The sequence below is a fragment of the Chamaea fasciata genome, unplaced genomic scaffold (genome assembly GCF_029207755.1).
Source record: "Chamaea fasciata isolate MVZ Bird 193981 ecotype frontalis unplaced genomic scaffold, bChaFas1.0.hap1 SCAF_2, whole genome shotgun sequence".
NCBI classification, from domain to species: Eukaryota; Metazoa; Chordata; class Aves; order Passeriformes; family Sylviidae; genus Chamaea; species Chamaea fasciata.
Genome location: NW_027094087.1, coordinates 66,056,653 through 66,075,435, shown reverse-complemented (window position 1 = coordinate 66,075,435; position 18,783 = coordinate 66,056,653). Strand labels below are relative to the sequence as shown.

The 18,783-nt window shown below is 41.9% G+C and overlaps 1 protein-coding gene across 6 annotated transcripts in view; it reads left to right on the top strand.

The window, feature by feature from the left end:
• Window positions 1-368: 368 nt before the first annotated feature.
• The window catches only part of KLF12 (KLF transcription factor 12), a 236,030-nt gene continuing 217,615 nt past the window's right edge, over window positions 369-18,783 (top strand). For 4 of the 6 annotated variants that reach the window (XM_066176287.1, XM_066176288.1, XM_066176284.1 and 1 more), the window contains exon 1: window positions 389-451. The gene's annotated coding sequence lies outside the window, so the exon portion shown is untranslated. Of the gene's footprint in view, window positions 452-489; window positions 661-18,783 lie in introns of those variants that run through there. The other 2 variants (XM_066176286.1, XM_066176285.1) reach the window with 2 other exon arrangements.

Below are 18,783 nucleotides of genomic sequence, written 5' to 3'. Positions count from 1 at the left end.
CCCCGCCCCGGGCCTCCCCTCGGCGCCCCCGCTGCCGGCCCCGCCCGGCCCCTCCCCGCGGCGCCCCGCTGCCCTGCCCCTCCCCGCGGCCGGGCCGGGGCCGGGGCCGGGGCCGGGGCCGGGAGGCGCGACCGGGCGTTCCCGTCCCCACCCCCCGGGGCGGGGCGGGCGGCGCACCGGGGCGGCCGCGGGGCGGGGGCGCGGCCCCTCCCTCCCTCCCCTCCCTCCGCCCGGCTGCCGGTGGGGGCGGGGACGCGCCGCATGCCAGCGACGCCACCGGCGCCCGCCGTGGCCGGAGCAGGGGCCGGGAGCTGGGGAGGGGGACACCGGCCCGGACCCTTTGTCTGAGCGGCCGGCGGGGTGTCGCGGCGGCCCCACGCGAGGCGCGGCCAGGCGGTGCCGGGAGCCTCCACCCCCGGCCCACCCTGCCTGGGCTCATCATGTGACGCGGGTAAGTCGGCGGCGAGCGAGCGCCGCGGTTCCCCGGGCTGCCCCCATTCATTTCCCGGGGATAGCCGCCGGCTGCTCCGCCGGTGCGGGGTGCGAGTGCGCGGGGTACTGCCCGGGGAGCGCGGGGCGGGTGGACAGACAGACACAGAGCGGGGACCCTGTGTCAGGGAAGGAAACAGTTTCTTCTCCTGCTCTGCCGCTTCTGCTCAGGTCTGTGCCGATTCCCTTTCTTACCAAGATAAACGGCTAACGTGTGTGGGTTTTGCTGCTGCTGTCCCAGTCAGCCCTCTCTTTAAAAAAACAAACAAACAAAAAATCGCTCCTATACTGAAGTTAAATAATTTTAAAGAACAGGAGGGGGGGGCAGGGCGCCCCCGCCGCTTCCCCCGGCGCCGCCGGGGCGAGCCGGGGGTTAACGGCGGTGCCCTCCCTCCCCCGCTCCCTCCCCCGCTCCATCCATCCCCTCCTCCCTCCTGCCTCCATCCCTGCCGGTGCCCCGGCGGCAGCGATACCGGGGTAGGGTGCTAGGGGCCGGCCCGAACTTTTCCCTCAACTTTCCCGCTGAGGCTTTAAGAGGGGGAAAAAAAGGGGTGGGGGTGGCGGTGAAAAAAGCGGGGGAAGAATAAAAAAGCGATAAAAAGCGATGAGCAGCGAGCTGGGAGCGCCCAGCCCTTTGTGCTGCCGTCCCCGGGGGGGGGGGGCGGGGGGGTGTGTGGGTGGGGGCGGGCGGGCGGCCCCCGTGCGCATTCGGGGCTGGGCAATTAATATATAAAAACAAATATCGAAAAAGTATAGAGTGTAGCGCTCTGTGGAGGGGAAAATCGGAGTGTAACGCTGTATGGGAGGAAAAATCGGACTATAACACCCTATGGGGGGAAAAAATAAAAATGCAGGAGTGTCGTGCCGTATTACCTTCTACAGAAATAATTACCTTCTGTGGAAGAAATGCTCGCTGTTGCAGAAGTCGGGAGCTTGGGGAGCAAACCGCTGGTATTTACATTTAACGCGTGAGCCCAGAGCCGCTGCGGGAGATGGGTTACCCCATGGCATCAGCGTCACCCTGTGAAGCTCTCCGAAAGCTTTCCGCTGCTGGGATGAAATTTCCTCTGGGATGAGATGTGGGCTCCTCTCCGCCTCCCCCAAAATCCTGCACCACCGCTGGTGCTTGGATGTTGGGGGTGGCGGATAGGAGCTACCAGACGGGTTATTTTATATTCCCCTCCCCGTGGTTTGCAGGGATGCGATGCTCCGGTCCAGACAGCGGTTTTTTGGGCTTTTTTTTTTTTTTCGGATCTTGGCGTGGCATTCAGTCCTGCAAACGGGCTTGCGTAGGAAATAAGATATTTTATGCGCTTAGGGAGGAGGTACGAGCCCTTTCGGTAGGAAACACTGAAGAGAAGTTCACTTGATCGGGGTCTGTATAGAGCTTGTAAAATCCTGCTAGCTCTTGGCAGCCCCCCTTCCTCTGAGTAAGACAGTAAACTAGTTTATTTTTTAAATTATCCATCGTGAAGTAAATGGTCCTCTTCTCCCTCCCTCCACCACCCCTTTTTTGGTTTTTTTTTTTTTTTGCTTTTCACTTTCCGTCTCGCCGCGGCAGGTAGATTATGCGCGGCAACTTTGCGAGGCTGCTTTATATAGCGCTGGCATATGGGCTCCATTTTCTGCTCTCTGGTTGGTCTACAACTCTGAAATGCACAGGAACAGCAAAGTGGTCGCAGCGTGGGATTAGTAACTGTGCTGAATAGGTCACAGATGGGGCGATAGGAGCATTTTATTAGTGACGTAAGGCTGCCTAAACCGAGTCTGCTCTCTCTTTCTTTTTTTTTTTTTAAATATTATTCGTGCTGGGAGAGAGGGAGTGTCTTGAATATCTTTCTAATGGGACGTAATCAAGTTGAAACCGCTCTCTGCAAGCTGGCATGTCACCTGTCGTCACAAACCAACCGCGCATAGCGAAGGGAAACATTGCGGATTTTTTTTTTCCTAATGTCTTATTATTTTTTTCCCCTCCCCGTGCTGCCGGAGGCTTTGGCAGCCGCTCTACGCTGCTGCTGGCAGGTGCCCGGGCTGGAGGCTGGTGGATGACATCACCCCCTCGGTGACACCCATACGCGCCCCTCCCCGGGCCGGCACCCCCGCCCGCTCCCCCCCAGTGCCTCCAGAGCAACAGTGGTGGCATTTTCCTCTTCGTATTTCTTTTTCTTTCCCCTTTTTAGTATTTTTTCCACTGGCTTTTTTTTCTTTTTTCATTTTTTTTTTTTTAACGCTGTGCATTGTACCTGGAACTGGGAGGAGGGGAACAGTCTGAGGAGCACCTTTTTCTGAGGGAAAAAAGCTTTTTGACAAAGACGTATTCATAGGCCATTTGATGAGTGAGTGCACCTATGCTGGATGGCTGGGAAGGAGTTTAGGATATGGGAGATACTGTTTGTTTTCTGCTTCTGATAGTGAGGCAATGTTGGACGTGTAAATAGGGGGGATGGGAAATGATGTATTTTAAATTCTGTCTTTTCCCCCTGGCAATAGTTCATGATATTTCCAGGCCTTTCTTTGCTTTCTTGTAGAAAAACCTTTTCTGGAAAGGCCCTTTACAGCCCAAGAAGACTCTGTAGAACAACTTTTAAAAATAAACTTTAAGATTCCAGGACAGGCTAATCATGGAGTCCTCTGCCAGTTGTTTCTGTCAGGATCAGCCAGACCTGGACATGCACGAGCAGAGTTTCACTCCAGATGTGAGGGGGAAAAAAATGTGGGGCTGAAAGAGCTCTTCCCCTGGAAGGTGTTAGAATGGGGTCAGCGGAGGGCTTGGGCTACAGAACCCTGTGGTAGTGACTGTTTTCCTCTTTGCCTAGACCAAGGTCGTGTGTGATGGTAACTACCACATTTAAATAGAAATACAGATCATGGTATTTGAGGAAAGAGGGCAATGCCTTTCCTGGGTGCTTGGGGAGCTTCTCTGCTGCACAGGGGAGTTGCAGAACGTCTGTGTAATTTGCTGGAGTTTTCAGGGCTGCTAGAGTATCCCATTGTTCAGATTTTGGATGCTCTGTAAAATAATGGGAAGTTGTGTGCCTTTTCTCATGGCTGGATGCATGATGTCCACTTATGCAAGCATTCCCAGAGAGAGTGCTGTAGCCTCCTTGCTTCAGGCTGCTGGATGACGTATGTGAGCCTTGCAGAGCTGCTGGCACCACTTCTCTGTGTGGCCAGCCTCCTTGCTCTTTCCTTCAGTAAGTCTTACTTGCTTTGTGGAACAGGTCTCATCAGTACAAAGTTGGTTTTGACCAAGTCTTAGTTTGAACGTAGGAGAGTGTGAATTATGTGTTTGTTCATTTATAAAGATGGAGATATGAAAACACTTATTTTTACTGGAGTATCTTGCTTGTGGCTTTTGAAATACTGTGTCTTGATTTCTTTTGTTGGAGAATGATTGTGGTTTGCCATTCCTTGACATAGCTACAAAATGAGTCAAAAATTAATTTCCTGAAATAATTTTTTTTTTTTTTTAGAAAAGCTGAAATGGATGCAGCACCCAGACTTTGACCTTCTCAGTTCCTGACTAGTGGTTGTTTACTACAGCTGCAGCTGTGCATTTTGAAAGAGGAGGAGCTGCAAACACAAGCATGCTCACTTTTCCTGCTAAGAGGAAAACATGTAATAAACATGCTGTTTGAAAGTGAGATATTAAGTAAAGTGTTGAGCAGCCAGGTTGGGGCTTTTCCTTTCCTTTGTGCAAATTACGCTGCACTGTATCTGTAAGACAAGTTTTGAGTCTTTCAAGTGCAAAATGCAAAAGCATGAAATGACTATGTTTCCTACGCAGTAAAAAATAATTTAGGGTTTTTTTTTAAATTAAATTCATGCTTACACTAGAAAGGAGAAATGCTTTTGCACTGTAGTACTGAGAACACTGTCAACATTGTTTGTCATTGGAAAAAATTCTGTGTAACCTTACCCCGCGTTCAACAACTGAACTTTAGACAGTCCTCTTGCTTCAACTGAATGGTTTTTTTTGAAGTTGTTATTAAATGCAAACCCCCCCAAAACAACTGCAAAAATTTTATTTGATGATTCAGTGTCAAAATTATTTCTTTAGTTTATAGCTAGACAGGTGTATATTGTCAAACTTGATTGAAGTGTTGCTCAGACCTTGTGGCACAGTTGCAAAAGTGGGTAAAATTGGACCAATCTAAGGAAAGTTGTGGAGTCAGTTTTGGTTTTTATATATATGTGTGTGTATGTGCGTGTATATATATATATATATATATACCCCAGCCTTAATCATGCTCTGTTTACATTTTGAATCTCTTGTCTGTGCAGAAATTTGCCTACATTTTGTGCCCTGAAATATTTGAACTTTTTTGTACTTCTACAGAGTTTGGTGTGACTGATAGGTTTGAAGTTTACATGAAGTCTGTGCTTGTTTGCTCCCAAGTGATGACTATAAGAGATTAGCTTAGTTGGTCAGAGCGTGGTACTAATAATGCCAAAGTTATGGGTTCTGTCCCTGTATGGGTCATTCATTTAGGAGGTGGACTTAATGATCTTGCAGATCCCTTCCAAGTTAGAATATTCTGTAATTCTACAATATGAAAAACATAGACTGTTCTTTAATTACTTCTGTTTACCTTTTGACTGCAGAGAACTCTAAAAATAATACTGAGAGATAGAAAGAAGAAGGTAAATGAATGTGGCTTTTCCAGAAAGTGTATCGATACTGTATGTAACACTGAGCTTGTGTGGACTTTCTTGAGTTGTGTAGTGGCGCTTCATATTAATTAGAAAGCCTTGTCTAAACTTGGGACTGAACCAAAATTGAATTATTATATACAGGGGTTTTTTTTTGCATCTATGTCTGCTGCAGAATGATTTGTTTTGATCTGGAGAAGACAAATCTAAATTATGGGGTGCCTCGGTTCTGTAGCTATTTCTGTAATTTCCTGGATTTTTGGATGGCATGGTGGCATCAACCACCATCAATGTTTCTCAAATACATGGCAAAACTTGGGAGTGAGTATGTAAAGTCATGTGATACATATTCAGGGATTGTATGCTTTATACTGTCTGTTTCTTCATGCACTCAGCATCTGTTCACATCAACTTCTGTGCTAGAAGAGTCCCTTCAGTCACAGCTACAAGGGTAGGACTTACTTTGGTGTTGGCTTGCTGATTTTTTTTTCTTTTCTTTTCTTTTTTTTTTTAGCTCAGTAAAATCACAAGCTAGGGTTTGTTGGAACTAAAAGACTGTGTATCAGGATCAAGGATGATGCTGTGATTAAAAACTATTAAAAGTATATATTCAGTGATACTAAATAAAGTTGGCCGTGACTGTCACACACTGACATTTCTGACCCTCTGAATGCGATCCTGGTAATGTCTGTGGGTTTTTTTAAAATCTGGTTTATTTATTTGTACATAGATTTGTTTTAAAAATTTTTTGTTTGTTTCTTGTAACAAACGCCCTCATGTGCAGTGGTGTTTATGCTTTTGTGGGTGGCTGGCAGCGCTGGCATTGACAGCCTTTGGAATTGCAGTGCAGACCAGCACCACTTGAGTTAAGGAATGTCTGGTTAGCAGTAGCAAGCTTTTGTCCTCTCTGTGAACCAGCCTTCAGGACGGGAATGAGGCGTGCTCTTTGCTAATGGCTGGCACAGTATTTGCTACATAGCAGAGTAATGATGGGACTCAAAATCCCGAGCTTTGTTCCTGGCCTGGCTGTGGGGCGAGTGTGTTCTCGTTGTTTAAACATAGAACAATCAAATGCATGACCTTGGCCATCAGCGCTGCTAAGGGGATAATTAATCAGATGATGTATCATGTCAGGAGACCCGAGTTCTAGTCTCGTTTTTGTCATGTGTCACCTGGGACAGGCACTTTGTTACCCTCTCTGTAAGGTGGTAAGCAGTGACCCTAATTCCCTATTAATGCGGAGTGTTGTCCAGTGGTCAGAGCAGCAAAGAGCACAAGGTTTTGCGTGCTAATGCTGATCCTCCTGATGACTGTCGAAATAGTTTCTTTTTCTTTGCCTTGTCCAAGAAGAGCTTTTCTAGTGGTGGTGTTGCATCTCTGCTCTGGAGCCTTACAGGTCCCTGACAGCAGCATGGGCAGCACAGTGATGCTGGCAGGCTGCGTGGGTGCAGAGGGTGTGTGCACAGAGCTCAGGCCAGCTGGAAATAAGGTCACGTCCATTCCCAGAGTTGGAGATGCTATCAGTGAGCTCTGGAAGCCTTCCTGAGCATGAGTGAGCTGTAATTCTCATATACTTTGTTCAGGTCTTGACAGGCTGCCATTGATGGGGTAAAGGCAACTATCTGTCACCCAGCACTTTCTCTGTGTGGATACCTGAGGGGAAATCATTCAAAAAAAGTACTCTTTATGGAAAAAGTACTATTTTTTTTTTCATTACCAAAATTGTCAGAAGTGGGTGGTGTGTTCTCAGATACTTTCAAATCAGACTTTGAAGAACCAGCCACTGAGCATTTCTGTTGAAACGATTCAAGTTTGTTAACTGGAATATGCAGTATTAGAAATTTGTTACATCAGTTTCAAAGAATACCTGTGGCTTGTTATTTACCATGGATATTATTCCTTTGTTTTTTCCCCCCATAGTACCAGCATTTTCAGATGGTCTGCAAAAATTGAGGGGACCTTTTATAGCAGACATAATAATATGTTGTCATCTGAGGTAGCCACTGAGCTATTTAGGATTAATGATATCAATTGCCAATTCCTCCTTGAAAAGAAAGGAAGATAATGACTGATTATTATGTAGTAACATTTGACAGGAATCTGAACAGGACTTAACTTAAAATCAGAATAATATAGAATTTTTTTTTAATCTGTCTTTATTTCATATGTTTAATGCTGGCATGAAACAGTTTTGAGTTAGACTTCAAGTATCGGTTGGCAGTGCTCTAGAAGAGCATGTAAAGAGCTGTGATTGATGACACTTTAAAATCTTTTAAAGTGTTGGACAGTAGTTGGAGCTCTTCCAGTTCCTTTTTCAGAGAATCTTTCAGTTGCAAGAAAATTGCAAGCGGGAAATGAAAAGATTGTTCTTAAGAAAAAAAAAGTAGAGAAAAACATTCCTTTCCACTTTCTATAAATTGGTAACAGTTACACGGCAACTTAATTTTACTTGTTCCATCTAGCCAAAGAAATCTTTTCTGTAGACAGTGCCCTACACAGTTTTGAAAGGAAAAAATGAGCTTTTGAAAGTGAGAGCATGCAGAGTTGGTCTAGTTAGGAGGCAGATTTGGAGGCTGCTATTTCTGATAGCATTGCCATTTTCACTTTTTCTTTTGAGATCCATATTCAGCTAAATCAAAATTTAGTTAAAATGTCTTTGTTGAAAGAGTCTTATATCTTAATACTTGGAGACTTCCTATTTTGAGAAGGTGGTAGATTTGTAATTTTTGATTGTGACTTTAGTGGGATAAAGCTTACAATAGTCACATCAAACAATTAAGCAGAGTAAACTGAAAAAAATAATGGGATTTAGTCCACTTTCTCTGCTTTGCATCCCAGCCAGTATCTGAGATAGGTTTATTTTGTGCTTGCTGGAGATGTGCTGTCCTTTGGGTTTCATGTGTTGCTGGATTTAGGATCACAGCATTTCCTTTGCATTGCGATGCTCAAGGAGTATGTGGGATAGGCTGGGATGGAAGGCTGAACTCTGCCACCTTAGACACCTGCCTAAGTCACTTCTGGGGGACAGTTTGAATAAAATACTTTCCTTTTCCAAAAAAGAGGCGCTAAGTTCATCCTCACTTCAGAAGTGTGTACTAAAATCACTACACCAGAATAATTCTTACAGTCAAAAGACCTTCAGAAAGCTTCTTTCTGTTGGCTGACAGTACCGGAAGTCTCAGATGTTTAATTCATACATAAATGGGTACATTGTGCTTGTTAAAAAATAAGTGAGGGCACTTGCATTGCTCAAATCCTGGGAGAAATGCTGGAGGCCCTGAAGGGTTTGGTGGTGGTGAGTAAGGAATATCAGTTTCTGTGGGCTCTTCTTGTGGCTTTAGTTATTTGGTGTTTAACTTAATCCATAGTGTGAGCAGGTAGACCCAGCCAGGCTGCGATTTTCTATAGTAGGGACAGCATCAGGAGCTTGGTGGTTTGGTACCCAAGTCTTCTTGAGGGCACAGCCTGAAGTCCATCCACAGAAATGAGAGATATTTTTACCTTCAGATCCCATTCCCACCCCCTGCCCCTCAAATGTTACTGAAGTTCCACTTGTGTGGCTTTCGTGGGCGCATCTTTTTTTTTTGTGCTGTAAACAAAAAGGAAATAAAAAAGAGGAATTAAAGTAAAAGAGGGAAGTTTCTTCTTGTGATGGATGCTGAGTGGAGTTGATGCTGCATGTTCCCATCCATCAGTTCTCATCCCTGTGTGTTTAGTTATTGCGCTGCTTTTTGCCTGTTGCCAGCAGTGCTGCATGGCCTCTCTTTGGGAAAAGAATGCTGCACTCTTCCTCTTGCTGTAACCCTTTGTTGATAACTTTGTCATTAAAAAGCTTCTGAATTCTTACAAGCAGCCACATTTTCTGGATCCTGGATTATTTGAAAGTTTTCTTTTGACAAAAACTGTAGCCACTGTAACTATTCCCCACCCCTGTTTTTGCTTAACATTTCTACTTGTGCAGTTGTATTTTCGAGACATCTGACCAAAGAAGCCTTTATAGAAGGCTTTTATATATAAAGAAGCATTTCTGTATATATGTGTGTGCGTGTGTATTTGTTAAAATTGCTACTTGCTTTGCATAAGGGTTGTTTTCTCAGTAGTTCAGTGCCTAACTGGCAAATCCTTGGAGCAGGCCTGCCCTCCCAAAAGCACAGCTTTCTGTGGCAGAGAGAGGGAAAGGTGGGGTGAGGGTGTTCCCCGACATTTGGTTGTGGGTTCCATAGTATCTTTCAGACCAGAGCAGGCCAGGGCTACTCCCATACCCTAGGTGACTCCTTGCATATTACTGTGATATCAAAAATAGAAACATGGGGTTAGTGTGAAAAGCCTTTTCATATTGCTAATGTATTAGAAATACAAAAATAATCAGTGGAAATATTCTCCTTGTGTTAGATGATGTTAGAACTAGTTTAGAAAACCCAAAAATTCTAATCTCTCAAAGAATCTATAACAGTAATTTTTAAAGGAGAGAACAGCAATGAGACACATGCTGTGGCAGTCATTTGGTATGATCTAAAACAGTAATTCCAGTCAGCATTTGACAGACATTATAGAGTTTTCAGTTTAAAAGCTGAATGACTAGACTGCAGCTCATTTGAACTTGAGGTTTGGCAGCTTTGTCAAGTACAGAAATTGTGTCCTAAAAGCATCTTGACAGTGCTGAAATGCCGTAGAAGCAAAGCCACATTTAACCAGCATATAAGTTGCTAAGACTTTTAAGGATTTCTGCCTGGATGAAGAAGTTTGAATTAAGCCACAGATTGTCAGAGTCTTAGCTGGTGGTGGACAGTTTGGCATTTAAGCAAATAGCGCAGGAAGTGTACAAGTTGAATACGGTATACTCACTGGAGGCAGGACTTAGTGAAGTGAGAAGAAATATATATTACAGTGTGGGATCAAATTGTAGTTTCACTGATTTCTATATCAGAGGAGACCATTGTGATCATCTAATTCAATTTAAGTAATGCCATCAGTAGAGTATCACCTTGTCTTGCACAAACCGTGCATAGTGTCTTGGAGCTGGAACATTCTCTGAGTAGATGTTTGTAATGTAAAAAATTTTATGCAGTGGGCAATCAACTGTCGTCCTTGGTGAGCTGTTCCAGTGGTTATAATTACTCTAATCTCTATGCATTATTTCTTCCCTGAGTTTATCCATTTATTTGGCTTCCAGCCACTTAACCTTGTTATACTTCTGTCTCTTAAATGAGTGGTCAACCAGTCTCCTGTCAATTCCTTCTCTGTGTTCATTTTCAGAATATGCATAATTGAACAGTGTTTTACTTTGTGGCTGTTAAAGACGGTGAATTGATTTAAATCATTTTGACTTCAAAGTAGTGGGCAGGAAAACTCGATTTAAACAATCAGTTTGTCTTGTTTGGTTTCTGTAGTTCTTACTCATTTTCCATTCCCAGTGCTGTCTTTTGGGTAAAGGATGCTTAGTGTGGTGATATACAGCAGACAAAATAGTCTTTATGCAGAGTACACTCAAATTTTTATTTGAGAGAACGCATTGTATAGATACCTGTGTATTTTAAAAGTTTGTGGAGTTAATGTTCATTTGCTGTGTTTGTATTTTCAGATGTTTAATATTACAGTGTGGCTGATGTGTTTCTGATTTACTGGGTAGTTCAGTTTTACAACTGACTTTGTCTACTATACTTAGAAATTGGAGTTTGTACACCATGCAAAACATCATTAAAATATTTTTTTTAAATTATATCTTGGTTTCTTCTTGATATGTCAGGTTACTTTAAGTATCTTAATAAATTGTATTAGTGTTGCAATTAAGTTTTATAATGCATAAAGGAAAAATAGTACTTAGTTATTAAGAGAAACTCTCTATCTCTGTTAAAAATACCCTGGGGAATTTTAGAACTAGTAACTATCACCCATCAGCATATTGTTTATATTAAAATACTGTAAGAGAAACATATTTACCTAGTTTATTTTGCTCATTAGGTTAAACTCAGTAGGTTTTTCAACTTCTGAATAATCTTTGTGGTGGTTGAATTAGCTGTGAGAAATAAGATATTCTTTCTGCACCTGCTTATTGATTAGTTTGTGTTTCAGTTTTGTTTAGTCTGTGTTTTTTATAGGGTAAGTAGTTTCTTTGAAACATGAACGGCAAATGGGTACGGCTTGGGCATTGATGAAAGAAGGAATGTAAACTGGTTTCATAAATTCACATGTAATTTTTTGTGAAAAATTTAAATAAGAGTCAGAATTTTTCAATGGAACATATATTAATGTTTCAGGAAAAAAGCCATTTCTTTACCTGACAGGTTTTGGAGCAGCCTTTTCTAGCCTGCTCCTTCTAAACATTTTCAAAATGTAGGATCAGCCTGCCACTCTTTATTTTGTGAAGCTGCATATGGAAATAATTTTTTCAAATACTTATTTTTTTCTCAGCTGATGACACTGACACCCCAGTTCTCAGATGTCTTTTTGGGTATGTCTATTCCGTGTATTATCTAAAGTATGAGATAGGATGCTCATTACCAAAGATACCAGCTGAGCAGGAGCACCCAGGCTCCAGTGTTTGATACATTCACTGTGTGCTGCACTTCTCAGATCATCAAGTCTCTTACTCTGTTTTTGTTTTGTTTTGTTTTGTTTTTCTTCCTATGCTTTTTCAAGATCATTTCAAATTTAATAGTACTGTTATTGGGATAGTCCACTCCCTCTCCCCTGCAACTGCTTTTCATTAATCATCCCGGTTTTAAAAGAGTTACCTGTAGGAATACCTGGTGATTTTGCTGAGCTCTGCTCAACCTGGGGAAGTTTTGCTCTTTAACAGTAGTCTTATCTTAGAAGTCCTGCTGGTACTCAAACAAACTGGACCTTTTCATTTTAATTACTTCATTTTTTTGGAGACATTTTTCAGTGTTTAGATATACACTGCTCAATTTCCTCAGTCTTTTCCAAGAGATTACCTAATGAAACTCAATTTTTGCATATTCTGACTTTAAAACTGTGATTATGAGTAACCTTATTGTACAGGGAAACTAAAGATGGGACTTGATTTTTTTTTTCTGCCTTCTCCCTAACTTCTTGAAGACCAAAGCAAGATTTTTTTGCTTGCCAGTTTTGTCCTTTTGTAGTTTCATTCAGTATGTTAACTTCCTTTCTACTTGTATTTGTCATGGAGCCAGCCAAAATGATGTAGGACACAGAGCTATCAAAAAATAGTATAGTTGGAAAGGTAATTTCTCCCTCAACGAGGGAGAAGGAAGCTTGTTGGCTGTTTTGCTTTTTTTTTTTTGCAAATTGACGTAACTAGTTCAGATCCTGTGAGACGGATCAGGGCTGGAAACAAGGACCATTGTGCAGTCTAGCCTTGTGCAGCAAGTTAGAAAACTGGAAACTGGTGGACCAAAGAAGGGTTTTATTAATGCTTCAAGATGTGTGAGAGCAAAAAACCAGGTAAAGAGCACTAGAAATACATCTCAGCACGATGGAGACTCTCTGATGAAAGAATCTTTATGCTCTTGAGAGAAGTTCAAATGGGTGTTTACTTACCTGTGTTTTAAAAAAGGAAAACTAAATACGTTACAAAGCTAATTTTAGAATCACCTCATGCACTGGTACTGCAAAACACATTGGCCTGTGAGGAAAGATACCACTTTCATAAGATCCAGATTAAGATCAGATTGAGTTTTGGTGGTTTGTTAGTCCCAGCATTTGCTCCAGTCCCTCCCCCTTGACAGACTGTTCTTCAGTGCAGTGTCTGTTGAGGCTTCCAGTCAGATTCTTTCACTTTCCTCTGTTGAGCTTGCTGCTGTTTATGATCTTCATGTTCTTTAGGAACCACCAGTTTATTAAAAAGTAGCCCTGTACTATCTGGCAGTGATGTGCAAGGCTCCTGAATAAAGCTCATGAATGTCTTGACACAGAACTTTTGAACTTCGTCATCTGAGTACAGTGCTTTGCATGGCAGAGAAAAAACGTGAGCCTAAAGCATTTGTGGTCATTAGCTTAAAATCTTTTCCCTCCAAAGACTAATACGGATCTCATTTTTTAATTCAAGTGGAATGTTTAGGTTTTGTTTCTTGTTCTTCACCAATAATGTTGCTCTTGCTTTCTCCATGTGATGACTGTTAGCCCTTTTATTTGTTTTTACCTTTGAGTTTTTAGGATTTTTTAAATGCAAAATTAGTTTCTATTGCACAGTTCTAAATGTAAAAACCAATCGTGCCTTAATTTACATTTTCATGTTATAGATGACATGGCATGTTATAGGTCGCTGAAGCCCTGAATTTCTGCTGAGGGTTTATTGCAGCAGTTCCTGAAAACAGTGTGGTGAAGTAGTAACCCCTTGGTTTCTGGGTCGGTGCCATAGGCAACTGGAGCTGCATGTGGTGGCTCAGTGCTGGTGTCTTGTATTACCTTTGGAAAAGCTTGTAGTACCTCACAAGTTGCTACATGGAAAGCTACTCCATTTCTTTCATTTAGATCAGAGTGTCAGATGCTTTTTGTGTCCTGCTCTTCTGTAAGTGGGACAGCTGCGGTTTGAGGTGACCGTGACTTCACTTGCAGTCTAGCAGGAGGGTCCCAGGGGTCCTTTCTTCTCCTTGCAGTCTGGATGTGGTCTGCCTTTTCCATGTGTCCTCACGTTTGTTCTGCTTCCCGAATCTTGAGAAAGTATTTCTTTTTTTTTTTTTTTTTTTCCCATCTGTTTCCCAGTTGTGCTCTTGGATTCTGTGTATATTGCCCTTCTCTGGGATAAAGGTAGGATGCAGGGGAAAGATGCTACTAAATTAAGGGGTATGGGATTAAATGGTCCAAGAAATGTGAAGGTGTGTGTTTCATGAGTAAATGGTGGCAAAAGAAAGCCCTTTGTTGCTCAGTGTTGACTGAGCAAAAAAAAAGTTTGAAAACTACTTGCTGCTGAATATCTATACCATGCAACATGGATTTCTCTTATTGCAGCACTGGTTATTATCCCCTGAACATCTTGTCCATTACTATCATCTCAGTCATGAGCTGTGAAATGACATTTTGTATTCTGCCGACAACTTTGAGACTTGCTGCAAGACAGAAAGTGGTTTTCACTTCTTGCCGAAGAAGTTTGTGTACCTAGCGTGATGCTTGGTATATTGCGTTGATTCTATTGCAATGGGTTCATTTTTGTTGTTAGAACAATCCTGTGTTGCAATGTCAGAAGTCTTCTGGCTGCTCCTTTGAGGTTTTGGGTTTTATTTTGTGTGCTGTTCTTGAATACGTGTCTTTGTAAGTTGCAGATTCGTGCTGGATGCAGTGAATTGCTACAGCCCAATTCCATGAGTTTGTCTCTATGTGTGTTACATCCGGAGGAGGTTCTCAAAGGGCTCGTGTTTCTTTGGTTACCCTGAGCCACCAAAAAGCATCCATGTCTTAGCCAGTGCTGAGTTTCTCTGAGTAAGCAAAATGCAGCATCTTGAGCTCTGGGGATGTTTTGTGCATTAAAACAGTCACTGAAGGTGTCTCGTAGGTAGATGTGAGCAGTTGAGAGAGTGTGATACGTATTTTTCCAGTCTGTATTCTTTTGGTGAGGCTTCAAAATCTCTGTTTTTCAGCAAGAATGTTTGGACACAAAATGCTTTCTAAATATATAATTTAAAAACGCATTACCAGGCTATTTGGAAACAGAAGTCTTACAGAACTTCTAACAGACAGGAAAATGGATTTCTGTGTTGCTTTGATCTGCCTTCAGTGTGCAAGAGCACAAAAATACTGTTGTAGGTATCTTGTTTTAAAGTTTGAAGTCTTCACATTTATCAAAGTGGAATTCATAAATTTGGGTTTTTTTTGTTTAAGACCTTACTTTTTCCTTACTTTCTTCTTCAGATAGAGATATTACGGTATTGCTACTTAGCTTATAATCTTGCTTCTTCCAAAAATCCCATCAACAAAATTACTTTGAGTATATTTTGTGCACCTCACCATTTGTTTTATATCTGCAGGATGCAGTGAGCAGTCATGCCTTAAATTGTTGTAAATATCTGTCAAATAAGAAAAATAGTAGAAAAAAAGATAAGTAAAGCAGCATTATGTTACAACATGCTACTCTGTTCCTCAATTTTATTTCTATCTTCATTAACTTTTGAACTTTACTATGAGATGCATAGTAATGTTTTTAGAGAGGATGGTGAGATACACACTGTAAGTGATGTACTGACTGATAATTTGGAAGTCATTTAATAAGTGCCTCATTTTTTACACATGCAAAAGAAATGTGTTGCTATTTACTCAGGACTACTATTTTAGGTCTACCATTGGGAAAAATACATGCAAAAGCTGAGTAATACAATGGTTATAAGATGTGTGCTTCAGATGGCAGGCTCCACAGAGATTTCTGTAGATGCTTGCTGTGTACATTACTTCAGCTGCCTCTGCATGCTGATATTTTTTTGGAAGATGTAAGGAAAAGCGTAACTTCTTTGTCAGACTGAGAATAACTTCTGTGAGCCTTGTAGCCATGAAAAATATATTGAAGGAGGCTGTTTGCAAGAGGTATTACCCACTTGGTTTCCTTGGAAACATGAAACATGATTTACAAATATTGACTTCAGAAAGCTGCAGCTTAGAGGTAATCCTAAACTGTTGGTTCAGGCTTTAAAATTAATATCTCTAAAGAGTTCTGGCCGTGTTGAAAGTCACTACATGTCCACAAAATGACATTTATAATAATTCTGTGTTTCTTGGTGTAATAGCCAATTCTGAATGCTGGAGGACTGGAAAGAATCTGAGTTTTACTGGAAAAGGGAAACTGAACTGGGAGCCCTGGCTCCAGTTTCACCAATGTTAAACAGTCAACTTGAAGGTCAAATAGTTAGTGTCTTGCCACTGATGGAGTGCAACCTGGAATACTTCTTTCATGGTGAAGTTTAGACACTGTAAATTATCATTCATGTCTTGTAAAACTCAGTGGAGGCTAGTTTGAGTGCTTCTTTTTATGTTCATGGAAGAGATCGTGTTATAAACTTAAGTAAATTCCATTTACTGGATAAGTTAGTTTTATTGTATAGGAATTTTCATATACACTTACTTTTAAAGACTGCTGGTCGTAATTTGGCCTCATTAAATTTTTTGAAATGAAAGCTGCTTTATCCCTGGAGCACAGTGTTAGGTTATCTTGAAATTGGTGTTTGATTCGTGCTGGGGGGTGGATAGGGGCACCAGTATGAGAGAAGAAGCGTATAGCAGAGTATTGCGTACATGTTGTGAGTGCTGACTGCTAGGTAAAGACTGCATCTGTGCACTCGTTAGCGAGGAGCAGGTCTTGGTTCAGTCAATCTAACTGAGGTGGTGCTGGCTGTGGTTTAATTTGTGCTTCTGTCGTCAGTAGTGGCTTATGTGGTTACGGTTACCACCATGATGCATGTTCCTCTGTCACTCAGCTTCTGCTGTCAGCAAACTGGATTGAATCAAGAAATTGCCCAAACTTCTTCAGTTTCACTCAGTTTCACGGAGTTATTCTTAACTTGCGTTACTTTCTCAGTTCATTTCCCAAAACAGCTAAGGTGTACAGGAGCAACCAGGTGGTTGGAGGCATGAAAGCACCACTATAGCCATTCTCAAAGTTAAGAGTGGAAAAGCCGTGTATTCCCTGTGTTCTTAATCTAGAGGAGAACACCTCCAGAGCAGAGATGAGGTGAGATCTTGGATTTTCCTGGAGAAAAGCCATGTGTTTGTCTGCTGGTTGTAGTGCTAGTAGTTTCATGGCCATGAGGAGGTGGCAAGGCACAGTTTTTAAGAAGGTATGAAGTATTAGGATGAAAAGGTAATGTACTTTGAAAGAATATGTACATGCAAGTCTGTGCTTCTGTTTTAGACCAGGGTAAGACTTTGTGTCTCAAGCCCTTGGATTCTTTTACCTCAAGATGTCTTTCACATTTTATACAAAATGTCATTACTCCTTATGAACTGTGCTTTGCTTGGAGATTATAAAGGTGTTTATGGTGGGTGGCCTTATGTAGCTATGTTAATTAAGGCAGGATGACCCTAGATCTACCTTCATCTGGGGTTGTAGGAGGATTTTACTGTAGAAGTAGGAGGTGGGATGCAGGTAGGTGGCTGCACAGGTGCTTGTAAGGATCAGGTCCTTAGTATGAAGAGGTATTGGTGGTGTAGGCAAGCAAGGATTGCTGAAACCTGTAGGTCAATGTGTCAGATAAGATGACTGTGTCTGTGAGCTGTGTATCTTGTGAGACAAAGGACTGAGAGCAAATAGAACGCTGCAGAAACCTTCCTGCAAAGGCCAAACGGTGCTACTTTTCTCACCAAGCCAGTTGAACTAAGCATAAATGCTTTGCCCAATGGTTCTGTAAATATTGTCTAACATCCTGAAGGCTACAAAGCTGTCTCCCTGGATGCTAAGGAAGGATTCATCTGTATTGTTTTTCCGTTCTAGCTGGTGATGGCAGCTTGCTCTTGACTTATCCCATGCAATGGCTATGGATTACGGAGGAAGAGGCTGTGAGGAGGCAGGAAGATTAATGACCAGGACAAGGGAATTAGGGACCTGTGAAAAGAAAGTTCATATGCAGAAAAGTGGAAAATGGCAATGTTGCAAAATCCCAGAAAACAATGGAGATTCTTGTTGTTGATAACTTGTATGGTGAAGCTTTAAGCTGAAGGGGAGGTCAGTAAACTGCAAAAAAGTCTACTTCTTGTTTGCAGAAGGAAGACTGAGAAAGGGCAGCACTTGAGTCTCAAGGTGGGGTGGTTTTTTGCTTGGTTATTTTTGAAGTCCACAGATAATCAAAGCAGAAGGTAGGGTTGTGTAAGCCTGAAGTCAGAACAGGTATACAGAATTTTTCACTGAGGATTGTAACCACACCTCAGAAATTGAGTATGAAGGCAAACATGGGAAGATAATGATGTCAAATTAACTCTAGTTCTTTGTGTAACCAGATAAACTACATGGGTTACTGCAAAGTTAGTCAAGATGGGAACAAGGGTTTGCAGCATAAGAGTTCTGCTAAAATTAGGATTGTTTTCATGTGAAACCATTGTGCCAATACAAACTGAATTTCATATTGCAGGATTGATTGTAAGATAAATGCCTCCAGAGGAATCTGTAGAGAAGACACAGAAGGACGAAGGAGTAACTGCAGTGAAGATATACAAAGAATTCTTAGAATACAAAAGTAGAAGATAAAAATGTATGAGATGGCAGTGTGATTTTTTTTATTATTATTGTTTTTTTCATTTCATAATATGATGAGTGTCTTCTGAGTATCACTCACTTTAAGTGATTAGAATAGTAACCATGTAAGGTATGTAGCTTCTAAGGGAGGAGCTGGGGGAAAACACCCTTAGACCTATTGCTTTTTACTGATTTTCTAGGACATAACCACTGAATTGGTAGTTGCAAAAACTCACTCCTGTAGAGACATCAAGAGAGCTTCATATATTTACTGTTTTTCTGGCAGAATATTGATGCTATTTTTAGTTTTAGAATCCTTGCTGGTTTTAGCTTGTATAGGTAGATTTAGAAACAGTTATGTGATATTTATTTAGCTGCTGCTGGTATGATACTGGGGGCTCAGAGCACCTCTCATCTTTGTGGTGGCTCTAAAACAGCTCCAACCCAGCATCAGTGTCAGTCCTCAGATACATCGGGTCTTACTCTAGGTTGTACTGACTTGTGTGAAT